The sequence below is a fragment of the Ranitomeya imitator genome, chromosome 4 (assembly GCF_032444005.1).
Source record: "Ranitomeya imitator isolate aRanImi1 chromosome 4, aRanImi1.pri, whole genome shotgun sequence".
NCBI lineage: Eukaryota > Metazoa > Chordata > Amphibia > Anura > Dendrobatidae > Ranitomeya > Ranitomeya imitator.
Genome location: NC_091285.1, coordinates 399,410,344 through 399,436,208, shown reverse-complemented (window position 1 = coordinate 399,436,208; position 25,865 = coordinate 399,410,344).

Below are 25,865 nucleotides of genomic sequence, written 5' to 3'. Positions count from 1 at the left end.
ACCCTCGGCTATGTGCCCCTCTGTGATCTATGTGCCCCCCTACTATGTACCCTCTGTGATATTTGTGCTCCCATGTGATCTGTGCCCCCTGTGATCTCTGTCCCCTCCAGCTATGTGCCCTCCTTTGATCTTTGTGCCCCCTCCCCCCCCCTTCCGTAATTTCTGTTCCCTCCTGTGATCTTTGTGCCACCCCTGGAAAAGCAGCTGTGAGAAGCAACATGATCAGCATCACCTAACATCACAAATGGCCCCCAGCTGGAAAAAGCTTCCCCACCCCTGATATAGGGAGAATGCAGTACCAGTACCAAGTTAGCCCACTAGAGGGGGCACATTAGGATTAAATAGTAGAAGGATAGGAATAGAAGCTTAGTAGTAAATAGTTAATGTAGGAGGGGCCAGCTATGGGTAAGATAGGAAGATTTCCTGATTTGAGTTCAGAAGGGCCAGGGAGCCTGTGTAGGGTGACTGGACTCCATAAAGTTTAAGGAAAATAACCCAGCCATCCAGGGGCCTTAGTAGACAGCAGCAAAGACAGCAGTAGTGACAGCAGATAGCATCAGTGACAGCAGTGTCGAGAGCAGAATCTACTGCAGGAGTCACAGCAGGACAGTATCGCAGGTCGTTCCGAAAATGTGGCAGCTTGCTACTTGGGCTGATGCCCTTATGTCTGGCATAAAACAGACAAAGGAACCCCTAAAGGTAGTCTGGCTGGACAGGGAGGATGCTGCGATACCGAGCGGGACGGAACGTCCCGGGAACACACTGAACAGCAAAGGGAAAGCAAAGAAAATATGCTGTGTGGAACCTAATCTTGATGCTGTAACTGAAAAGACAAAGGAAACATGGTGTGTGGAACCTAATGTTGATGCTATAACTGAAATGAACGTGCTGTGTACGAAAACAAGTAAAGTTCTATGTTTAAAGTTTCAAAAACGACTCTGTCTTATTATGTCCTAGATCAGAAGAAGAAGTTTTCCTGCAACTCAGGGAGGACTCTGAGGACTTGGCACGTAAGATAGTGGGACTTTATATGATGCGGGCGGTCAGGGCGCGCTTGAGCAGTCATCTATGTGGGCCATGACTACGGCCCTGCCCGACGCTCACAACAATACCCCATAGATTCTCTATGGGGGTAAAGTCATGGAGTTTTCTGGCCAATCAAGCACAGTGATACTTTTGCTTTTAAACCAGGTATTGGTACTTTTGGCAGCGTGGTCATGTGCCAAGTCCTGCTGGAGAATGAAATTTCCATCTCCAAAAGCTTGTCGGCAGAGGAAGCATGAAGTGCTCTATAATTTCCTGGTAGATGACTGCTCTGACTTTGGTCTTGATAAAACACAGTGGACCTACACCAGCAAATGACATGGCTCCCCAAACCATCATTGATTGTGGAAACTTCACACTAGATCTCAAGCAGCTTGGATTGTGTGCCTCTCTTCTTCCAGACTCTAGGACTTTGATTTCCAAATGAAATGCAAAATGTGCTTTCATCTGAAAACAACACCTTGGACCACTGAGCAACAGTCCAGTTCTTTTTCTCTTTGGCCCAGGTAAGATGCTTCTGGCATTGTCTATTGGTCATGATTGGTTGACACAAGGAATGCGACACTTGTAGCCCATGTACTGGAAACGTGTGTGGTGGCTCTTGAAGCAATGACTCCAGCAACAGTTGACTCCTTGTGAATCTCCCCCAAATTTTTGAATGGTCTTTTCTTAACAATCCTTTCAAGGTTGCGGTTATCCCGGTTGCTTGTGCACTTTTTTCTACCACACTTTTTTTTTCACTCAACTTTTCATTAATATGCTTTGATACAGCACCCTGTGAACAGCCAGCTTCTTTAGCAATGACCTTTTGTGACTTTATCTCCTTGTGGAGTGTGTCAATAACTGCCTTGTGGACATCTATCAAGTCAGCAGTCTTCCCCATGATTGTGAAGCCCACTGAAACAGGCTAAGGGACCTTTTTAAATGCTTAGTAAGACTTTGCCAGTGTTTTTGTTAATTATTCTAATTTACTGAAATAATGACTTTTGGGTTTTCATTGGCTGTAAGCCATAATCATCAGCATTAACAGAAATAAGCACTTGAAATAGATCACTCTGTTTGTAATGACACTATATAATATATGAGTTTCACTTTTTGCATTGAAGAACTGAAATAAATTAACTTTTTGATGATATTCTAAGTTTGTGAGAAACACCTGTATGTATACAGTTCTGGCAAAAATTAAGAGACCACCACATCAAAACCCTGTCATGGGCAGCCCAATCTCCAGATCTGAACCCCATTGAAAACCTCTGGAATATAGTCAAGAGGATGAGGGATAGTCACACGCCATCAAACAAAGAAGAACTGCTTACATTTTTGTGCCAGAAGCAGTATGAAAGACTGGTGGAAAGCATGCCAAGACGCATGAAAGCTGTGATTAAAAATCATGGTTATTCCACAAAATATTGATTTCTGAACTCTTCCTTTGCATTATTTGAGGTCTGAAAGCCCTGTTTTTTTTTAAATTTTGATTTTTTTTGTCAAAATAAAAATTCAAAAATTATTGCTTGGAAATTCGGAGACATATTGTCAGAAGTTTATAGAAGAATAATAAATGTAATAATGTAATAAAATCAGGAGACTTTGGTGGCCATTCAATTGACCCACGACAACCAATCCACTTTCCAGGAAACTGTTCATGTAGGAATGCTCGGACCTGACACCCATAATGTGGTGTTGCACCATCTTGCTGGAAAAACTTAGGGAACGTGCCATCTTCAGTGCATAAAGAGGGCAACAAATCATCATGATGGTCATCGTGTGCCAGTTGAATGGCCACCAAGGTCTCCCAATCTGACCCCCTTAGACTTTTGTCTTTAGGGTCATCTGAAGGCAATTGTCTATGCTGTGAAGATACGAGATGTGCAGCATCTGAAACAATGGATACTGAAAGCCTGTGCTAGCATTTCTTCTGCGGTGTTGCTATCAGTGATTCAAGAGTGGGGGGAGAGGGTTGCATTGACAATCCAACACAACGTGCAGCACTTTGAACACATTTTATAAGTTGTCATAAACTTGTAAATAACTCATGAAAGAATAAAGTTATGTTAAAAACCAAGCACACCGTTGTTTTTCTTGTGAAATTCTCAATAAGTTTCATGTGTGGGCAGCACGGTGGCGCAGTGGTTAGCACTGCAGCCTTGCAGCGCTGGGGTCCTGGGTTCTAATCCCACCCAGGACAACATCTGCAAAGAGTTTGTATGTTCTCTCCGTGTTTGCGTGGGTTTCCTCCGGGCACTCCGGTTTCCTCCCACATGCCAAAGACATACTGATAGGAATTCTAGATTGTGAGCCCAATCGGGGACAGTGATGATAATGTGTGCAAACTGTAAAGCGCTGCGGAATATGTTAGCGCTATATAAAAATAAAGATTATTTATTTATTTATTATGTGTCACATGACCCTCTTCCCATTGGAAAAAATAAAGTTGGATCCAAAATGTCAGACTTCAAAATGGCCGCCATGGTCACCACCCATCTTGAAAAGTTTTCCCCCCCCATATACTAATGTGCCACAAACAGGAAGTTGTTATCACCAACCATTCCCATTTTGTTTAGGTGTATCCATATAAATTGCCCACCCTGTACATATATTCAATTATATATATAACTAGCTGTACTACCCGGCTTCGCCCGGGTTAATAACTGCTGTTAGCAAAATAGAATGTGTTAACAAAAATTTATTCTGCACAGAAAAACCACAAATTTTAAAATACCACAAATATTAAAAGGCAAAAACTAAGCTAATAGAAGCATTTTAAAACATATATTTCAACACCAGAGATATTAAGTAATGTGAAGTAATCTTCTACTATTTATTCGAGAGCCTTTTGATAAACGACATTCTTAGTTTTTCCTTCAGGTGCAAAGACAAACAGATTTTTGGCTGTTCCAACTCTTGAACAGGCCACTGTTGTGAGTTCTGTTTCTGGGCTCCCTCTGGTGGTTACTGATGGTACTGGGTGACTTGTGTTCTCTGCGGTCTCTGGTGTCCACCTGTTCCATCAGGTTATGGGAGTTTCCTATTTAACCTGGCTTTTTTGTCATTTCCTCGCCGGCTATCAATGTAATCAGCGTGTCTTTTTACCTCTGCTCCCTGCGTCTGTTATCTTCAGGACAAGCTAAGTTTTGATTTTCCTGTTCCACGTTTTGCTTTATTTTTGTCTTAGTCCAGCTTGCAGATATGTGATTCCTTGCTGCTGGTTGCTCTAGTGGGCTGAAATTACTCCTCATGTTCCATGAGTTGGCACATGAGTTCAAGTAATTTCAGGATGGTTTTTTGAAGGGTTTTTCGCTGACCGCGCAGTTCACTTTTGTATCCTCTGCTATATAGCTTTAGCGGGCCTCATTTTTGCTGATTCTATTTTCATAACTACATATGTGCTTTCCTCTCATTTCACCGTTATTACATGTGGGGGGCTGCTATTTCTGTGGGGTGTTTCTCTGGAGGCAAGTGAGGTCTGTGCTTCTTCTGATAGGGGAAGTTAATCCTTCGGCTGGCGCGAGACGTCTAGGAATCATCATAGGCACGTTCCCCGGCTACTGCTAGTTGTGTGTTTAGGTTCAGGATCGCGGTCAGCTCAGGTTCCATCACCCTAGAGCTTGTTTTGTTTTTGTGCTTGTCCTTTTGTGATCCCCTGCCATTGGGATCATGACAGTATAGCCGGCCCGAAATAATTGGTCATCGTTTTGGCTGAAGTAGGAGGAAAAGTAGTCTGAGGAAGTTTTTTTTTTTTTTTTTTTCCCTCCTCAGTGTTTGCTGCCTAGCCTTAATTGCAGCTTGGCTGCTTCTTTCCTCCTCTTAATCCTTGAATGGCTCTGATCTCAGCTGTTTATCATGGACGTCCAGAGTTTGGCTTCCAGCCTGAATAATCTTGCTGCTAAGGTTCAAAATATACAAGATTTTGTTGTACATACGCCTATGTCTGAACCTAGAATTCCTATCCCAGAGTTTTTTTCTGGAGATAGATCTAGTTTTCTGAATTTTAGGAATAATTGCAAGTTGTTTCTTTCCTTGAAATCTCGCTCCTCTGGAGACCCTGCTCAGCAGGTCAAGATTGTTATATCTTTCCTGCGGGGTGACCCTCAGAATTGGGCATTTGCATTGGCACCAGGGGATCCTGCGTTGCTCAATGTGGATGCGTTTTTTCTGGCATTGGGTTTGCTCTATGAGGAACCTAACCTAGAGATTCAGGCTGAAAAAGCTTTATTGGCTCTCTCTCAGGGGCAAGATGAAGCAGAAATATATTGTCAGAAATTTCGGAAATGGTCGGTGCTTACTCAGTGGAATGAGTGCGCTCTGGCTGCAAAATTCAGAGATGGCCTTTCTGAGGCCATTAAAGATGTTATGGTGGGGTTCCCGGCGCCCACAGGTCTGAATGAGTCCATGACTATGGCTATTCAGATTGATCGGCGTTTACGGGAGCGCAAACCTGTGCACCATTTGGCGGTGTCTTCTGAACAGGCACCTGAGATAATGCAATGTGATAGAATTCAGTCCAGAAGTGAATGGCAAAATTATAGGCGGAAAAATGAATTGTGTTTTTATTGTGGTGATTCAGCTCATGTTATATCAGCATGCTCTAAACGCACAAAAAAGGTTGATAAGTCTGTTGCCATTGGTACTTTACAGTCTAAGTTCATTCTGTCTGTGACTCTGATTTGTTCATTATCATCCATTTCCGTCGATGCCTATGTGGATTCAGGCGCTGCCCTGAGTCTTATGGATTGGTCATTTGCCAATCGCTGTGGGTTTAGTCTGGAACCTCTGGAAGTTCCTATTCCTTTGAAAGGAATTGACTCTACACCTTTGGCTATGAATAAACCTCAGTACTGGACACAAGTGACCATGCGTATGACTCCCGTTCATCAGGAGGTGATTCGCTTCCTGGTACTGTATAATTTACATGATGTCTTAGTGCTTGGTCTGCCATGGTTACAAACTCATAACCCAGTCCTGGACTGGAAAACAATGTCTGTGTTAAGCTGAGGATGTCAGGGGGTTCATGATGATGCATCTCCGATTTCTATCGCTTCATCTACTCCTTCTGAGGTTCCGGTATTTTTGTCTGATTATCGGGAGGTGTTTGAGGAGCCTAAGCTCAGTTCGCTTCCTCCTCACAGGGATTGCGATTGTGCTATAGATTTGATTCCTGGCAGTAAATTCCCTAAAGGTCGTTTGTTCAATCTGTCAGTGCCAGAGCATACTGCTATGCGGAATTATGTTAAGGAGTCCTTGGAAAAGGGACATATCCGTCCATCTTCGTCCCCTTTGGGAGCAGGTTTTTTTTTCGTGGCCAAAAAAGATGGTTCTTTGAGGCCTTGCATAGATTATCGTCTTTTGAATAAGATTACAGTCAAATATCAGTATCCTTTGCCATTGTTGACTGATTTGTTCGCTCGCATTAAGGGGGCTAAATGGTTCACTAAGATTGATCTTCGGGGTGCGTATAATCTTGTGCGGATAAGGCAGGGTGATGAGTGGAAAACCGCATTTAATACGCCTGAGGGCCATTTCGAGTATTTGGTGATGCCTTTTGGACTTTCTAATGCTCCTTCTGTCTTCCAGTCTTTTATGCACGATATTTTCCGTGAATATCTGGATAAATTTATTATCATGTATTTGGATGATGTTTTGGTTTTTTCTGATGACTGAGAGTCTCATGTTCAGCAGGTCAGGAAGGTGTTTCAGGTCCTGCGGGCCAATTCTTTGTTTGTAAAGGGTTCTAAATGTCTCTTTGGAGTCCAGAAGATTTCTTTTTTGGGGTATATTTTTTCCCCTTCTACTATTGAGATGGATCCCGTCAAGGTTCAGGCTATTTGTGACTGGACGCAGCCTACATCTCTTAAGAGTCTACAGAAGTTCTTGGGCTTTGCTAATTTTTATCGTCGCTTCATAACTAATTTTTCTAGTGTTGTTAAGCCTTTGACGGATTTGACTAAGAAGGGTGCTGATGTTACTGATTGGTCTCCTGCGGCTGTGGAGGCCTTTCAGGAACTTAAGCACCGGTTTTCTTCTGCTCCTGTGTTGCGTCAGCCAGATACGTCACTTCCTTTTCAGGTTGAGGTTGATGCTTCCGAGATCGGAGCGGGGGCGGTTTTGTCACAGAGAAGCTCCGATGGCTCAGTGATGAAGCCATGTGCGTTCTTTTCTAGAAAATTTTCGCCCGCTGAACGGAATTATGATGTTGGTAATCGGGAGCTTTTGGCCATGAAGTGGGCATTTGAGGAGTGGCGTCATTGGCTTGAGGGTGCTAGACATCGTGTGCTGGTCTTGACTGATCACAAAAATCTGATGTACCTTGAGTCTGCCAAGCGTCTGAATCCTAGACAGGCTCGTTGGTCACTGTTTTTCTCCCGTTTCAATTTTGTGGTTTCATACCTGCCAGGTTCAAAGAATGTGAAGGCGGATGCTCTTTCTAGGAGTTTTGTGCCTGACTCCCCTGGAAATTCTGAGCCCACTGGTATCCTTAGGGATGGGATGATTTTGTCGGCTGTCTCCCCAGACTTGCGACGTGCTTTGCAGGAGTTTCAGGCGGATAAACCTGATCGTTGTCCGCCGGAAAGACTGTTTGTTCCGGATAATTGGACCAGTAGAGTCATCTCCGAGGTCCATTCTTCTGTGTTGGCAGGTCATCCTGGAATATTTGGTACTAGAGACTTGGTGGCCAGGTCTTTTTGGTGACCTTCCTTGTCGAGGGATGTGCGTTCTTTCGTGCAGTCTTGTGGAGTTTGCGCTCGGACTAAGCCTTGCTGTTCTCGGGCCAGTGGATTGTTGTCACCTTTGCCTATCCCGAAGAGGCCTTGGACGCACATTTCCATGGACTTTATTTCGGATCTCCCTGTCTCTCAAAAAATGTCCGTCATATGGGTTGTGTGTGACCGCTTTTCTAAGATGGTTCATCTGGTACCCTTGCCTAAGTTACCTTCATCCTCTGAGTTGGTCCCTCTGTTTTTGTTCAAAACGTGGTCCGTTTGCATGGCATTCCGGAGAACATCGTTTCTGACAGGGGATCCCAGTTTGTGTCTAGATTTTGGCGGACGTTCTGTGCTAAGATGGGCATTGATTTGTCCTTTTCGTCTGCATTCCATCCCCAGACGAATGGCCAGACGGAACGAACTAATCAGACTTTAGAAACTTATTTAAGGTGTTTTGTTTCTGCTGATCAAGATGACTGGGTTTCCTTTTTGCCGCTTGCCGAGTTTGCCCTTAATAATCAGGCTAGTTCTGCTACCTTGGTTTCTCCTTTCTTTTGTAATTCGGGGTTTCATCCTCGTTTTTCCTCTGGTCAGGTGGAGCCTTCTGATTGTCCTGGAGTGGACATGGTGGTGGATAGGTTGCATCAGATTTGGAGTCATGTGGTGGACAATTTGAAGTTGTCCCAGGAGAGGGCTCAGCAGTTTGCTAATCGCCGTCGCCGCGTGGGTCCTCGACTTCTTGTTGGGGACTTGGTGTGGTTGTCTTCTCGTTTTGTTCCTATGAAGGTCTCTTCTCCTAAGTTCAAGCCTCGGTTCATCGGTCCCTATAGGATCTTGGAAATTCTTAACCCTGTGTCGTTTCGTTTGGATCTCCCGGCATCGTTTGCTATTCATAATGTGTTCCATCGGTCGTTGTTGCGGAAGTATGAGGTACCTGTTGTTCCTTCGCTTGAGCCTCCTGCTCCGGTGCTGGTGGAGCATGAATTGGAGTATGTTGTGGAGAAGATCTTGGATTCTCGTGTTTCCAGACGGAAACTCCAGTATTTGGTCAAGTGGAAGGGTTATGGTCAGGACTCAGGATAATTCTTGGGTGATTGCCTCTGATGTTCATGCTGCCGATTTGGTCCGTGCATTTCATAGGGCTCATCCTGGTCGCCCTGGTGGTTCTCGTGAGGGTTCGGTGACCCCTCCTCAAGGGGGGGTACTGTTGTGAGTTCTGTTTCTGGGCTCCCTCTGGTGGTTACTGATGGTACTGGGTGACTTGTGTTCTCTGCGGTCTCTGGTGTCCACCTGTTCCATCAGGTTATGGGAGTTTCCTATTTAACCTGGCTTTTTTGTCATTTCCTCGCCGGCTATCAATGTAATCAGCGTGTCTTTTTACCTCTGCTCCCTGCGTCTGTTATCTTCAGGACAAGCTAAGTTTTGATTTTCCTGTTCCACGTTTTGCTTTATTTTTGTCTTAGTCCAGCTTGCAGATATGTGATTCCTTGCTGCTGGTTGCTCTAGTGGGCTGAAATTACTCCTCATGTTCCATGAGTTGGCACATGAGTTCAAGTAATTTCAGGATGGATTTTTGTAGGGTTTTTCACTGACCGCGCAGTTCACTTTTGTATCCTCTGCTATATAGCTTTAGCGGGCCTCATTTTTGCTGATTCTATTTTCATAACTACGTACGTGCTTTCCTCTCATTTTACCGTTATTACATGTGGGGGGCTGCTATATCTGTGGGGTGTTTCTCTGGAGGCAAGTGAGGTCTGTGTTTCTTCTGATAGGGGAAGTTAATCCTTCGGCTGGCGCGAGACGTCTAGGAATCATCGTAGGCACGTTCCCCGGCTACTGCTAGTTGTGTGTTTAGGTTCAGGATCGCGGTCAGCTCAGGTTCCATCACCCTAGAGCTTGTTTTGTTTTTGTGCTTGTCCTTTTGTGATCCCCTGCCATTGGGATCATGACAGGCCACATAAAGTTGACCATGAGAAAAGCATGGAGATTGTAAATCGATTCCAACTACTTTCAAGGACTGTCCATGAGCCTTGTTGATGGACATAGCAAATGCCAGTCGAACAGGAGGCATTTAAAATCAAAAGGCAAATAAGATGGAATGAGAGGAATTGTTGGAATGAAAACATCTTCTCCTGCGGCACATCCTGTCAAAATGGTTGCCTCAATTACATGTGGAAACAGGTTCTTAATCAAGAGTCTTGTTCCATTACACAGCTTTGGCAGATCCAAATTTCTCAATAGCAGAATAGGTGCTCCAGGTTTTAGAAAGAGGTTGTGAGGAGGAAGTCCTTGTGGCTCCAAGGAATTGAGGAATTCAGTTGGATAAAATAATGCTTGAGCAGGGTCTATTACTGTATCTACTGACTTGTAAGTTGTGCACACACTTGGAAGGAGATTTAGAATTTGAAGATTGATCTTGTTGACGCTGTCATTTTTGGGAGCTAGAATAGCCCTTTCACACAGCCACCCAGAATTTTTGAAGTGGAGTTGAATGTTTGGAAAAACCTTTGCTTTCAACTCCTAAATGGAAGTCACAATGCAACAAAAGTTGCTTGGGAAGGTGATCTGTCCAGTGGTTGAGTTTACTGCTGCCTTGCCATCTCCAATATTCAACGGCTGGCTCAAAAACAGTCCAGCAGAAACATCGCCTGTCATGTAGACCCTCATGTTTGTGTTCAGTGACATTTTCTTTACTTTTCTCTAAAGGTACAATGCTTTGAGACAGGCATTGAGTTCATCTGCAAGGGTTGATCTTTGAATAACAGGTAGTGTTTGGCGGAAGTCACCTGCCAAAACAACAACTACTCCTCCCATGATATATTTGTTGCTACGCAGGTCTTGCAGCAGTCTGTCCACTGCTTCCAGAGCCCTTTTGTGTGACATGGTGCATTCATCCCAAATGATGGCACTGCATTTTTGAAGCAATTTGGCCAGTCCTGATCCCTTGGCAATATTACACACGGGGCTGTCACTATGAGACAGGTTAAGTGGTAGTTTGAATGTCGAATGTGCTGTCCTGCCACCGTTTAAAAGCATAGCTGCAATTCCAGAAGATGCCACTGTAAGTGCAATCTTTTTTTTGTCGAAATTTTGCCAGGAGCAAGTTGATTACAAACGTCTTTCCTGTTCCACCTGGAGCATCAAGGAAGACGATCCCACCTTTGTTGGTTTCACTGAAACTTAAAATATAGTTATAGGCGTCCCTTTGATCTGGTACCAATATTGGCTCGTTCTGAGACACACATGCTGTCAGTTTATCAATATTGTACTTTGTTTCTATGAAAATCTCCCTACACATTTGGATGCCTTCAGGATTTCTTATTGGAGCAGGCAAACCAAGCAACTGTAAGGCTTTTCCCGACATTGCTATGTACTGATCTTCAAGGAGCATTAAAGTTTCATTGAACATTTCCTCAGTGAAGTTGATGAGTTGCTGAGGATTTTCCCTTTTAATCTGCATGAGGATGTCCTCACTGAGATCAATTTTGTACTTTGTCCAAATCTCAAGAGGATTTGAAATGCTACAGGTTGTTAGAATAATAGCAAAGAGGTGTCTTAGTCGCTTTGGGGTTTGTGTGGTTGCTGCTTCACTGAGGGTCATGTCCCAGTGTCCATCATTTTCCAGAAGTCCTTTTCTTTGGCAAGCTTCCCTGAATGTTTCACACACATGGCCTCCGACGGTCTTCAAGTCAGAAAATGTTGTAGGGCCTTTGACAACATGAAGTAACATGCTCAGGTAGAAGCACTCTGCATTTGACGGATGAGCAGTGTAGACGCGACCAAGCGTATCAGTTGCTTTCACCCCTGGATAGCCTTCAATATCAAGCCCCCGTTTCCTCCGTTCCAGTGTTTTTCTGGAGGCATTCCAAGTGTAATACTTTGGTAAATCACAGTAGAGAATTGTTTTTACAAAAGGGTCTTGTTGACACAGCTCAAAAAATGCCAAGAGGGTGGTCTTAGGTGGTGTTAGGAGCTGCTGCTGCAAGTTTGCAGGGTTAAAATAAATTCTCTGTCCATTTTCCAAGTGCACACTCAGATGCACAACTGGTGGGTAGCACTCATGAATGGAGAATCCTAGTATTCTCCAAACAGCTTAATTGCTGCTTATGTACCTGCCCATCTGGAATGCCTCCACTTCATCAATAATAGGTCCATTTTTCTGGAGTTCAAAAACTGCTTGATCACTTCCTTTGTGGACATATTTGCAGATATACTTGATTGGTTTCACAGAGTGGCAAGATTCGACATTTATGTGGGCCTGGAAGATTTTTGAGAGCAAAGGGTTGTAAGGCACTACCCACCTGTTGTCAGTTTCTATCTCTTGGAGTGATGATCCAACACGCATTTTGAGCTTTGCTGTGAAACCACCATCCCCTGGCTTTCTTCTTCGGTAGACTGGATATCCATCTTGTCCTGTTTGGGTTTCTTGGACCAGGGATCGTGGGTAATGCTTTGAACACCTGCCATCAATCATACAGGGAGAATTTTTGTTGAGACTCCCACATGGACCATGGATCATGTTTTTTGTGATGGTGTCAAACAGCAATGGGTCAATCTGAAGGTCTGGCAATTCGGCACTGATGATATTGTCAATTTCGGTAGGCTGTAGCCTTGCTTCAGCCAGATCAAGATGTGGGCGTGAGGAAGGCCTCTTTTTTGCCATTCAAATGAATACATCCAGCACTGCGTCTCACCATAAATATGTGATTTTGTGATGAGATTAGTCATTTTTGAAAGTTTCTGTTTGAAAACCCGAGCAATAAGGTCATGGCGATTCACTGTTTTTTGGCCCGACAACAGGTGCCCTCCAATTTCCTCCCAGGCAGGATTGCAAGTAAAGGTGATGAAAAGATCTGGACGGCCATACTTTCTCACATAAGTCATTGCATCCTGTGCATTCATGCATGTGTCATGGGCTTCCAGTGACAGTTGATGGAAGAATAACCATTTTCCCCAACTCTTTTGGATCAGCATCATTTGCAACAGCATCTCTAAGGTGAATATATTCCTCTGCCCTGAGCTTCTTTTGATTTAGTCGGATATATAAAAGACGTTCACTCTCAATCTTTGCATACATGTTAACAATAAATTGGTGGAAGAGGTGTTTGCATTTCAAGATGTGATTTTCCTCTGCAAATCTTGTCATGATCCTATATGCATAGAAGTCCATGGCAGACACTTTTTTTTCCTGAAGGGTTGCCTGTTGTAGGATCTGTCTGAGGTATTCCAAAGTGATAGCCATCCTGTCCCTGCCAAAAGATGATTGGATATTGCAGTGCATCGTAGGACCTGTGAGTTTCTGCTACTCGTTGCAAACTATTGTTCCTTTTCTGAAGCACAATGTCACGGCTTTGAAAATCATTGCCTACAATCAAGATTGCTACATCATCAAATGTGGGAGCATTGAAACGTCGCTGATGCTCACCTTGTGGTGTTTTGTCAGCTCGAATGACAACCTTGTAATCGTCATTTGGCATGCATTCAAGTGCAGTCTTGAAAAGTTGAACCTATGGATTGTTGGAGTGAAGGAACTGCTGCAAAATAGTGACAATATCAAGGCGAGTGTTAGGAATTAAAGAGCATCTCCGCTGAGCATCTGCTTCTGCATTTCCCATGAAGAAGAGTTGAAGAAATTGAGGTTCTTCTCCTTGTAATGGAAGCAGTGAGCCAATTGAGTGGTAAACCTGTCCTTGAACTTTAACCCCTTAGTGACAGAGCCAATTTGGTACTTAATGACCAAGCCGATTTTGCAATTCTGACCACTGTCACTTTATGAGGTTATAACTCTGGAACGCTTCAACGGATCCCGCTGATTCTGAGACTGTTTTTTCGTGACATATTGTACTTCATGTTAGTGGTAACATTTCTTCGATATTACTTGCGATTATTTATTAAAAAAACGGAAATATGGCGAAAATTTTTAAAATTTATCAATTTTCAAAATTTGAATTTTCATTCCCTTACATCAAAGAGATATGTCACACAAAATGGTCAATAAATAACATTTCCCATATGTCTACTTTACATCAGCACAATTTTGGAATACATTTTTTTTTTTTATTAGGGAGTTATAAGGGTTAAAATTTAACCAGCAATTTTTTATTTTTACAGCAAAATTTACAAAACCATTTTTTTTAGGGACCACCTCACATTTGAAGTCAGTTTGAGGGGTCTATGTGGCAGAAAATGCCCAAAATTGACACCATTCTAAAAACTGCACCCCTCAAGGTGCGCAAAACCACATTCAAGAAGTTTATTAACCCTTCAGTTGCTGCACAGGAACTGAAGCAATGTGGAAGGAAAAAATGAACATTTTACTTTTTTTCACAAACATTTTACTTCAGAACCAATTTTTTTTATTTTCACAAGTGTAAAAAAAGAAAATGAAGCACATAATTTGTTGTGCAATTTGTCCGGAGAATGCCGATACCCCATATGTGGGGAAGGACCACTGTTTGGGTGCACAGTAGCTGGATATAGAGATCACTGCACACGTTCAAGGAAGATATGCTTGAAAAGTGGAAGTTTATTTATAGTGATTTCAAGATAAAGCGACTGGTAAATTTTGACGTTTCGGCCAATACATAGCCTTGGTCACAACGTCGCTGCAAAAAACATAAAGATACAACTATTTACAATTCAGTATATACAAAAAACAATAAAGATATGTACTGTACAATATATACAAACTATGCAACTAAAGGTTTAGATGGTAATCATGTACAGAGTAATGGCTCTGTGAGACCATGTAACGAGGTATACTACAAAAAAAGGAATAATGATAAATAACCAAGGGGTGTATATAAACAAGAGGATCGAAAAAGGGGTATACATGATGACAAGGATATGTCCACACATAATAGTACATACAACAAAATTCATGGGCAATCTAGAAATTAGTATAGAGGGCCCACAATGGCCTGAATAGTTAAATTTTATACAGCTCAATCATGTTATAGAAATCATACGGCAAGTAGGGTGGCCCACCTAGTATGCAGAGTAAGTCTCAGTTCAGGGTGTCGTGAAAGTGGTACTAACAAAAGGTTACGTCCTGGAGGGGATGGAGGGTAGAAAGTATAAAATCAATATGAATATCTATAATGAATCCTGTAATAGAGTGTAGGGCAATATGGAAGAGAGCAGAAACCTACCCTATTATTTTCATAGGTACCCGTGAATTCAGGGTAGAGCAATGTCTTTGTGGAACAAAATAGAGTAGATGGATATCCCGGTCGTTAGCCCGAAGCCTATAGGAAGGTATAACAGTGAGGAAACATCCTAATAGTAATGTGCTGTTATAGTTTATGGAAAAGGAAAGGATCCTGACCTGTAGACATGCAAGCTACGGTATGGATCCGAGAATAGATTAATGTGATTGGCGCTCCATAGGGTAAGATGCCCGTGTATGTGGCACTGGCTAAGATGGAAATAAATGAAAGATACATTGGCATGAGACAACGGATCAGAGGACTAAAGAAAGACAAGGGAATACTTATCTGGTAGTTGCAACATACGTCCGGTTTAGTGTGATAGTACACAGCTGACACAGCGGTGTCAGGAGCAGGAGTGGGAGATCCCAGGTGAAGATAGCCCTCTGGATATGGCGTTAGGCGGGGACACAGCCGTGTCTGTGTAGGTGCTGGCGCAGGCGTCTGGGATTCCAACACAGGGCCGGTGCTGACACAACCGTGTCTAAGCTGTTGCCGGCGTAGTGAGGGTACAAGCTGCGCGCTCAGATATAGAGCGCTGCTGGGACATGTGGCCGGAAGTGCACCGGACGCCGGCGCATGCGCATGAGGAGTAGTGGGACGGAAGAGCGTTGTATGAGGCAAAGGGAGCGCCGTTAGAGTCGGCGCGTGCGCATAGTGGATAGCGTTCTAACTAGCGCAGGGCACGCTATGGCTAGCGGCGTGTGTGCATCTGGGGTAGCGTTATATTAGATCAAGGGGGTAGGGGGATCGCGGACCACGTGATAAGTGATGGTCAGAACAGATGTCCTGTATATGTGCGGATAAATGGGATTACTACGTAATGTATGCGTGGAATAAGAGTGTAATGATATCCTATGGGTCTGGAATAAAGAGTATGAGAGATGGTACAATATATTGATGTATGGGAAAACATATGTGCTGAGAAATAGAACTGATGTTGGAACTGGTACTCTTCCCTACAGTGCTCTGGTGTGTCAGGAGTAGCCAGAGGACAATAATTAAACCAATACATACGTCTTGAAATGTGCAATCATGATATATCAAGTATTGCAGGCAAAGTGTAAAAAACCACAAAAAAAAGCAAATTCTATGTAATGGTGATACATGACATAGCGAAATATGAGTAGGAGTCCAAACCATAGACATAAAAGAAAATTAAAAAGGAAACTTAGAGGAAAAGGTTAGAAAACGGAAGGAAACTTAGACAAAATCTGCACTAAAGTGGGGAATCTTACCAACTCCACAAAGAGGATTGCCGAGTGGTTGCGTGCAACTATTCAGTGGGTCTAGGGGAAAAAAATGCATTATGTTAGCCAGTCAATTTCACGGTTGAGGCCTCTCGGGCTGAGCGTGTCCAACGTATAAATCCAGTACGTTTCACGTTGTTTCAATAGCTGGATATGATTACCACCCCGTCTCGGTCTACGAAGTTTTTCAAGGACCTGGAATCGTAGTTGGGATATGTTGTGTCGGGCCTCTTTAAAATGTGCCGGCAGGGGCAGCCAAGTTTTTTCGCATCTAATCGTAGACTTATGGCTTGTGATTCGATCCCTAATTGCCTGAATAGTCTCGCCCACATACAGTAGGCCACATGGGCATTTGATGATGTACACAACATAGTTTGATTCGCAGGTGTGGTATTCCCTAATAGGGTATGATTTCCCCGTACGAGGATGGACCACTTCACTTCCTTTAATGATGTTGGAACAGCATGTGCAATTCAAACATGGAAATGTGCCCCTTCTTGTCTGGCCACTCAGTGTACGGGTTACAGTTTGTTTAGAAGATCCAACATCGGCCCTAACCAGTCTGTCCTTTATATTAGGTGGTCTGCGTAAGCACATTAAGGGGGGATTTTTGAAGATCGCAATTCTGGGGTATGCTTTTGAAAGAAGGGGCCATTGTTTGTGGATTAAGTTGTGAACCCTCTGCATGGATGGATGGTGGCTGTGGACGAAGGGTAACCTAGATGGTTTAGGTAACTGAGTTGGTATGTGATCTATTTCAGACAAAACTTTGGTCATCTCTGTATTCAGGAGTGTGCATGGATATTCTCTATCCTCAAACTTTTTGGACATTTCGTGTAGTCTGGATTGTCTGACGGTGGGGTTCGACACAATTCTGGAAACTCTCTTAAATTGGGATCGGGGAAGACTGTTTCTGGTAGGTTTGGGGTGACAGCTGTTGTACAGTAGAAGGTTATTCCTATCTGTAGGCTTGGTATAAATATCAGTGGTAAGGGAACCATCAACATCCTTACACACTTTCGTGTCCAAAAATGTGATGGCCTCCATGTGGTGAGAGATAGAAAATTTGAGCTCTGATCGGATGCCATTTATAGTGTTGTAGAAAGCCGTTAAGGAAGTGTGGTCACCTTGCCAAATGCAGAAAATGTCATCTATGTAACGATACCATAGAAGAGCATATTGCTGGAATAGTGTATCGGGATAGATGAAATCTCTCTCAAAGCGATCCATATACAGATTTGCATATGCGGGCGCTACATTTGAACCCATGGCGGTGCCGCATATTTGAACATAAAAGTCATCCTCAAAGAGAAAGTAATTTTCTCTGAGTACCAAATTGAGTAACTCAAGACAAAGATCTTGTGAACGTGTGTCCACTCCTGCTTCGGATAAAGTTAGGGAGACTGCCTCAATCCCTGTGTTGTGTGTGATTGAGGTGTATAAACTGTTGACATCTAAAGTACATAGGATGCTATTAGCTGGAACTATGTTGATGTCCTGAATTTTTCTGAGGAAGTCGCTTGTGTCAAGGATAAAGGATTTGGTTTTGTGGGTATATGGCGTGAGTATCTTTTCCAGATAAATGGATACAGGATTGAGGATGGAGTCCGTGGATGCCACGATGGGGCGTCCAGCGGGATTCTGTAGGTTTTTATGGATTTTTGGAAGAATGTATAGAACTGGAGTTACCGGGTGGTCGTTTGTCAGGAACGTTTTGGTTTTGGCGTCGATGGTTTGTAGTTGTGAGTGTTTGGTCAGAATGGTGTCAATTTTTCTCCGAATATTATAGACTGGGTCTGATTGGATTTTCTTATATGTGGTAGTGTCTGCTAGTTGTCTCCTAATCTCAGCTATATATTGATTTTTGTTCATCACTACGGTGGCCCCACCTTTATCCGCAGGTTTAATTACAATGTGGCTATTATCCTTAAGTGAGGCAAGTGCTTGTTTTTCAAGAGGTGTTAGATTATGTCGGACCGGGAGGAAGCCTAAACGTTGGTCAAGGATGGTTTCTTTAATATCTCTGTCTAGGAGAGTAATGAAGGTCTCTACAGCGTGATTCGTTTTGGGAGGCATAAACTTACTGGGGTTCCTTAACGCTAATTGATCTAATGTGATTAGTGGTCCTCCGTCTCTGTCTGGTACTGTTCCTAGTGTGTTGATAGTAAAGAGTGGGTTGTCCTCAAAGTGCACTTTAAGTTGTATACTGCGGTAAAAGCTCTGTAAATCCTTCTCTAGCTGAAAAGAATCCCATCTGGGAGTGGGGCAGAATGACAGACCCTTATTCAACACCCTAAGTTCAAGAGGGGAAAGAGAATAGTCAGAAATATTCACTACCAGGTTTGGACCCCTACCTGTGAACGAAGAGTCATCTGGCGTTCTCGATCCTTTCCTTCTCGACCTCCTGTTCCCTATATGAGAGACGAATGTGCTAATAGACGTGGTACACCATAGCAAGCTCCCACCCGCCAAGGTCAGAACCGCTATATGCACAAAACAACCAGTTCTCTATAGAAAGTATTGTCTGGTACCAGAGGTTCGGCAAGAACCATAAAGTAAAGCCCATAGTGTACAAGTACGGAACTTCCTAATTTTTTTTAGAAATCCTACAATAAAATGATCATGCCCGTATCATCAACATAAATATAAGTAATATAAATGGAAGCCAAAGTTTTGTGTAGCAAGAGTCATAAAACAGTCAAAGTTAGATAAATGGTCAAAAATGTTTGTGAGTAATCAAGTCCTAGAATTCATTTTCAGATGATTTCACTTTTCAAGATCATTTCTGGGGTCCACATTCTAACGCTTATTGACATAGGTACGTGGACGAGAATTTGTTGGAATAGTAGTTTGGTATGGGATTGATCGAGTCGTAGAATTTTCAGATGACCTGACTTTGCAAGAACATTTGTGGGGTCCACACTCTAGAGCGTACAGACGTGGGTACGTGGACGAGAATTTGTTGGGATAGTAGTTTGGTATGGGATTGATCAAGTTCTGGAATTAATTGTGAAATGGGGTAAAATGGGATCTACTAATTAAAATATTATTTATCAATTGTTCCAAATTGTACTACTGGGGCCACTAAGCAGAAAATAAAAATTATTGAAAAAAAAGCAAACTAATAATTGTAGGTGGTGTGGTAGGTCTCAAAACAGGGGGAGATACAAAGGCCTGGTTGGGATGGGCATGTGGGGCAATAGAATCGGGAATCACTCCGCCTGCCATGCTTTCTGCAAACTCGGCACCTTTTTTGAGGATACCTTTGGGTGGGAGTGACAGGGACAGGGTGAGGAAAATGGCGTTCTGACAGTCTCCGGGAATCCTCAGAGTCGAAGGCTTCCCCCGGTGCCATGGACTCAAATATGAGGCTCTCTACTACTTTTTCCTGAAAGTGCAGGAAAGTTAGCGGTCCTTGAGATTTTTTATATAGGACAAAGCTGTTATAGGTGGCAGTCTGAATTAGATAGATTCCCACCTTTTTATACCACGCCCTGGTCTTCCTCTTGACCAGGTATGGTTGCAGATCCTGGTCTGACAGGTCTACGCCACCCATATGTCTGTTATAGTCTGTGACGCAGACAGATTTTTCTTTGTCCCTGGTGGCACCCCTCTCTCTGACCGTCACAGTGGTGTCCGTATGCAGTGTGGAAAGCATATAGACGTCCTTCCTGTCTTTCCACTTCACTGCAAGAAGTTGGTCGCTTGCAAGTGAAAATGACGCCCCCCTCTCCAAACGTCTGGACACCAACTGTGACGGAAACCCCACTCTGTTTTTCCTCACTGTCCCACAGGCCCCTGTATTTGCAGCATGGAGGGATTTGTATAGGGGGATACTCGTGTAATAGTTATCGGTATACACGTGGTACCCTTGATTGAGAAAGGGCGTCATTAGCTCCCAGACAATTTTGCCTGGGATACCAATTGTCTGGGGGCAGTTTGGGGGGTTTATTTGGCGGTCCCTACCTTCATAAATTAGGAAGGTGGACGTGTACCCTGATGAGCTCTCGCAAGCTTTATATAATTTTACGCCGTATTTGGCTCTCTTGGAGGGAATAAATTGGCGGAATAACAGACGGCCCTTGTAGCTCATCAAGGACTCGTCGACTGCCATATTTTGCTCTGGGGTATAGGTATTTAGAAAGGAAGTTTTTAGGAGGGAAATTAGGGGTCTTAATTTATTTAGCCGATCGTAGTTGTGGTCAGTTCTTGGGAGAGCTTGGGAATTGTCACTGAAGTGGAGGAATCTCATCAGGGCTTCGTAACGGGCTCGGGACATGATGGCTGCAAATACAGGGGTGCAGTGGACAGCTTTTGTTGCCCAGTAAGAGCGGAGAATGGTTTTTTTTACTATACCCATATTCAGGGTGAGGCCTAAGAATTTTTTTATTTCAGGGACATTTGTGGGGATCCAGGAACGGCAGTGGGTTTTTGGGAAATATATTGCCGGGCATATAGATTTGTTTGGTGGACGATTAATTGCAGGACTTCGGGGCTAATGAAAATTTCAAAACAATCAATGGGGGTAAAATTGGCGACATCTACTTTTATTCCAGGGACTGCAGAAAAAGGGGGAATTTGAAGGGAAAATGAGGTGTCATTATACCACAGCGGTGTCTCTGAAGCTTCAGCAGTGACGACCGACTCCGCTACCACCGGGCTGGGGGATCCCGTGGAGGAAGAGTCGTCATCACTGTCTGAAAACTGCTCAACTTCAGGGGCAGAATCTGTTTCGCTGCCGGAGCTGCCGGAGCAAAGCAGGCTGTAAGCTTGCTCCGCGCTAAAAGTTCTGCGGGCCATTTTATCTAATTCCTACCCTAACCCTAACAAAAATTTAAAAAAAAAATTATAATTTTTTTTTCTTCTTTTTTTTTTTATAATCCTCTGCTGATGATGCAGGGATTACGGAGAACGGGGGTGGGTAAATTGGATGCTGGAGGAGGCAGATATTATGTTTTTTGTAACTGACAGGGCAGCACTTGAACTGTAGTCTCTCTCTCTTCTCTCCTAGAACAACTACAAGGAGAGAAGAGAAAGGTACAGCCCAAGTGCTGCCATGTTTATCAAATATTAGGGGTTTTGATCACTGTAATTGGACATATTACAGTAATCAAAACCCAGCAGCCAATGAGAAAATTCTCATAGGTTGCTGGGTCTCTGCTGGCAGATCATGGCAGGTGCACTGCGCATGCGCCCGCCATTTTCTTCCAGCAGAGAAGAAGAAGGGGGGCCAGGAGCCGTGGGCTGAGGACCGGGGACCATGGACTGAGGACCGGGGACCGGGGACAGGAGCACTGATGTGCAGGCGGTAAGGTGGGGGGCTCGGGGGCTCTATTTCTCTCCCTTCTGATGTGCGATCACATCAGAGGGGAGAGAAATGCAAAGCATTTTTTTTTTTTTACAAACTATTTGCAGCGATCGCAACCCCGGGGGTCTGTAAAGACCCCCGGGATTGCGATCGCTCCAGGGGTCGGTAAAAACCGACCCCAATACACTGCGGGGGAAGCTAGGTTTTGGCGGGCGCATCTGCACTTGCGCCCGCCATTTTGGAGCCCGCACAGGAAGGAGGAGGGTCGAGGACCGGGGGGGCACCTTCACCGGTACATTAGGTACCGTGGGGGGCTCGGGGGACCCTATTTCTCTCCCCTCTAATGTCCAATCACATTAGAGGGGAGAGAAACACAACGCAAATCGCGTTTTTTTTTTTTTTTTTGCGATCGCCGGTAAACGGTTAATTACCGGCGATCGCAAATGCGGGGTGGGTAAAAAACCCCCAAATCATGTTCTCTGGGGTCTCGGCTACCCCCGGCAGCCGAGACCCCGGAGAAAATCGGACTCTGGGGGGCACTATACACTTTTTCCACAGCGCCGTTAATTAACGGCGCTGTGGTTTAAGTACCCTTAGCGGCCGCCGTTAAAAGGCGTATCGGCGGTCGCTAAGGGGTTAAATGTCGGCATAAATCCTGTTGTAAACATTTCTTTTGTTGCACCAAATGATGTCATTTGGAAGCAGGAGTTGTACTTCCTGATGTTGTCCAAGAAATGCTTTGATATTGTACTGGTACCTGTCATCAGAGACTTTAGGGGATCGGGTGGTGACAGGAGAGGTGGAAGTTTTATCTTGCCATTTGCACAGCATAAACCTGGTGGTTCATCTTTCCATTTTAGGGCACTGCAGTACATGCAGACCACATCCATTTTTCCTATCTGAACTTTAGGATTATCCTGATAGTTTATGTCTGACTGGTAACAAAAGGCAGCATGTTTCAAATCTCCAACCATTTCCTGTGCCCTGGTGGAAGAAATAGCAATTCTCTTAGCGGCAAGTCGGCCTTCTCTCTGCTGACATGACTCATTGGCCCTTGAGGAAGCAGCTCTTGTTTTCATGTCTGCAAGCCTCGCTTCCCTCTCCTCAGAAAATTCATTGGCTCTTGAGGAAGCAGCCCTTGTTTTCATGTCTGCAAGCCTCGCTTCCCTCTACTCAGAAAATTCATTGGCTCTTGAGGAAGCAGCTCTTGTTTTCATGTCTGCAAGCCTTGCTTCCCTCTCCTCAGAAAGTCCATTGGCTCTTGGGGAAGCAGCTCTTATTCTCTTGTCTGCAATCCTCGCTTCCCTCTGCTCAGAAAGTTCATTGGCTCTTAAGAAAGCAGCTGCTGTTCTCATGTGTGTCAGCCTTGTTTCTCGGTCTTCACATTTTTCATTGGCCCGTAATGCAGCTTTTCTTTTCGCATCAACTGACATTCGTGCCATGGAATTCCTTTTCTTATGAGGCATTATTGTGGTAAAAATAGTCTGTAACTGGCAATTTCTATATCCTCTCACATAGAGGTAATGTGACTGACATCAGCCTTTCCACCAACACACCCTAACAACATGCTATTACCTCACACAAGCTTTGTTATACTGAGAATGTCCTGCCTATATTAACCAATCAGAGCTCAGATTAATTAATTGTAGCAAAGTAGAAGCTGAGCTGTGATTGGTTGCTATTGGCAGACTGATAAATGCCAGCCAACAGGAAGCCCTCCCCCTGTCAGTTTTGTGTGGCGACATGCTTGTAGAAACTTTTTGTGTGTCGAGTTGCATGTGACAGGTTAGTGTGTTTTGCGCGTCGAGTTTTATGTGTGGTGCGTTTTGAGTATGTGCAAGTTTTGTCTGAGGCAACTTTTGCATGTGTTGCAACTTTTGTGCATGTGGCAATTTTTCTGCGTGTGCAAGTTTTGCGTGTGGCGAGTGTTCCATGAGGTGAGTTTTGCACGTGTGGCGAGTTTTGCGTGAGCCTAGTTTTGAATGTGGCGAATTTGGCGAGTGGCGAGTTTTGAGCGGCGACTTTTGTGATTCGACTTTTATGTGGCGAGGTTAGTGTATGTGTGGTGAAATGTGTGCTGAGGGTGGTATATGTGTTCAAGCACCTGGTAGTGTGTGGCGCATTTTGTGTGTGTTCATATCCCCATGTGTGGCAAGTATCCCATGTCGGGGCCCCACCTTAGCAACTGTACGGTATATACTCTTTGGCACCATCGCTCTTGTTCTTTAAGTCTCCTTTGTTCACATCTGGCAGCTGCCTTTTTCCCCTGTATGTAGATAGGGGCCAAATTGTTTGGTGAATTGGAACGCGCGGGGTTAAAATTTCGCCTCACAACATAGCCTATGACGCTCTTGGGGTCCAGACCTGTGACTGTGCAAAATTTTGTGGCTGTAGCTGTGACGGTGAAGATGCCAATCCCAGACATACACACATACATACATACATACATACACACATACACACATTCAGCTTTATATATTAGATTGTATATCTAGTAATACAGGTTGTATAAATAGTGATGTAATCAGGAGTTTAAGAGAAACAGAACTATGGATGGAGTTAAAGTACACTCTCAGTGTTGTAAGTTTACATTGCACATAGGTTTTGGCTTCAGCATCTTCAGAATGAGCTCACAGTGTGTACAATGATGATATCATGAAATAATCCTACAAAGGGAACATAATTGGTTCCCGAAATATTTATCAGTCGACAAAATGAAGCAAGCTTTACGATAAGACTATGATTTCACAATGCCCCAACACTTCTTTTGTTAAGGACCATATCTGACATATTATGTAATGTTTGCTAAGGGTTTAACAATTCTAAGGTTTCCATTTATTTATTAGCTCTTTCCAACCATTACACTTGTTTTCTCTTACTCGTTCAAAGCACTATAAAGCTTAAACATTTCTTTAATGAGCTAAAATATGATTTATGATTATGATAGATGAAGCCATAGTCTGACATAAGATTGGTGCAACCACGCAGGTGCCTAAGAGGTGAGGGGGCCACTGTCGCATCCACCTCCAGAGCAGGTGGAAAATATGCATTATGATGAGCTATTGTGCTGAAAAGGGCACATACATTGTTCTTACACAGTGGCCTCTTCCGTATCCGCTCCTGACCAAAACAAAGTTAAATGCTAGAGAAATGTGATAAGAAATATTGACTTTATCCTTGTTAAGGATGTTTTAAAGGGACACTGTCACCTGAATTTGGAGGGAACAATCTTCAGCCATGGAGGTGGGGTTTTGGGGTTTTTGATTCACCCTTTCCTTACCCGCTGGCTGCATGCTGGCTGCAATATAGGATTGAAGTTCATTCTCTGTCCTCCATAGTACACGCCTGCGCAAGGCAAGATTGCACCTTGTGCAGGCATGTACTACGGAGGACAGAGAATGAACTTCAATCCAATATTGCAACCAGCATGCAGCCGGCAGGTAAGGAAAGGGTGAATCAAAATCCCCAAAACCCCGCCTCCATGGCTGAAGATTGTTCCCTCCAAATTCAGGTGACAGTGTCCCTTTAATTTGCTTGATACCAGATCTGAAGGTGAAATACACAAGAAGAATCTGAAAGAGACCGTGCAGTGCAAACTAAAAGGATAATTAGTAGGAGATATTCATATGCTAGCAATGAGAAAATGCAGAGCAAGACCATCCAGAAATAGGACTCGACTACATTAATTAGGGCCGATTCACCATTTGTTTTTTAATCTTTTTTATTATTTTGTTTTGTGGTATTAGTTGATTTTTTCAGCACCAAATTCTTCAAATTGCCGTATGTGGTTTATAAATTTTGCCCAAACTTTAAAATGCTGTTTATTTTTCTCTTTGACCTGTTTTGTGACTTTTGTAACAAAATATCTGAAGTACACTAAATCACTTAAGGGGGGACCAAAGTATATTTTCACCATATTTTGCAACTTTTTAAAGGATTGCAATTGATGAATCAGTCGAAAACAGCTGAAAATTCGAAACTGCCCCCTACCATGACAAACATAAAAAAGAATGTGAAGACATATAATACAGATTGTTAAATAAGCCCAATTCAATGGTAAAATTAGGAGCAAATGAAAAGCAGGCAAAAATTAGACAATAAAAAAGCTCATAGGGCGCTATTTGTCAAGACTGGTGTTTTGTACACCTTTCTTGATAAACTCTGCACTGCCATAAGATGCACCTTATTCATTAAGAGGTGCGAGCCTTTTAATGACTTTGGCCTTTCTTTCAGCAGCCATGTGCCACTGTAAAAAATGTTGGATCAGCCAGGGCCTGGACAATATTTTTGGAATAATTTATGCCATTGTAAATTGTCATGAGTTTATCTGGAGGGCTTAGTTTATTGCTAACAG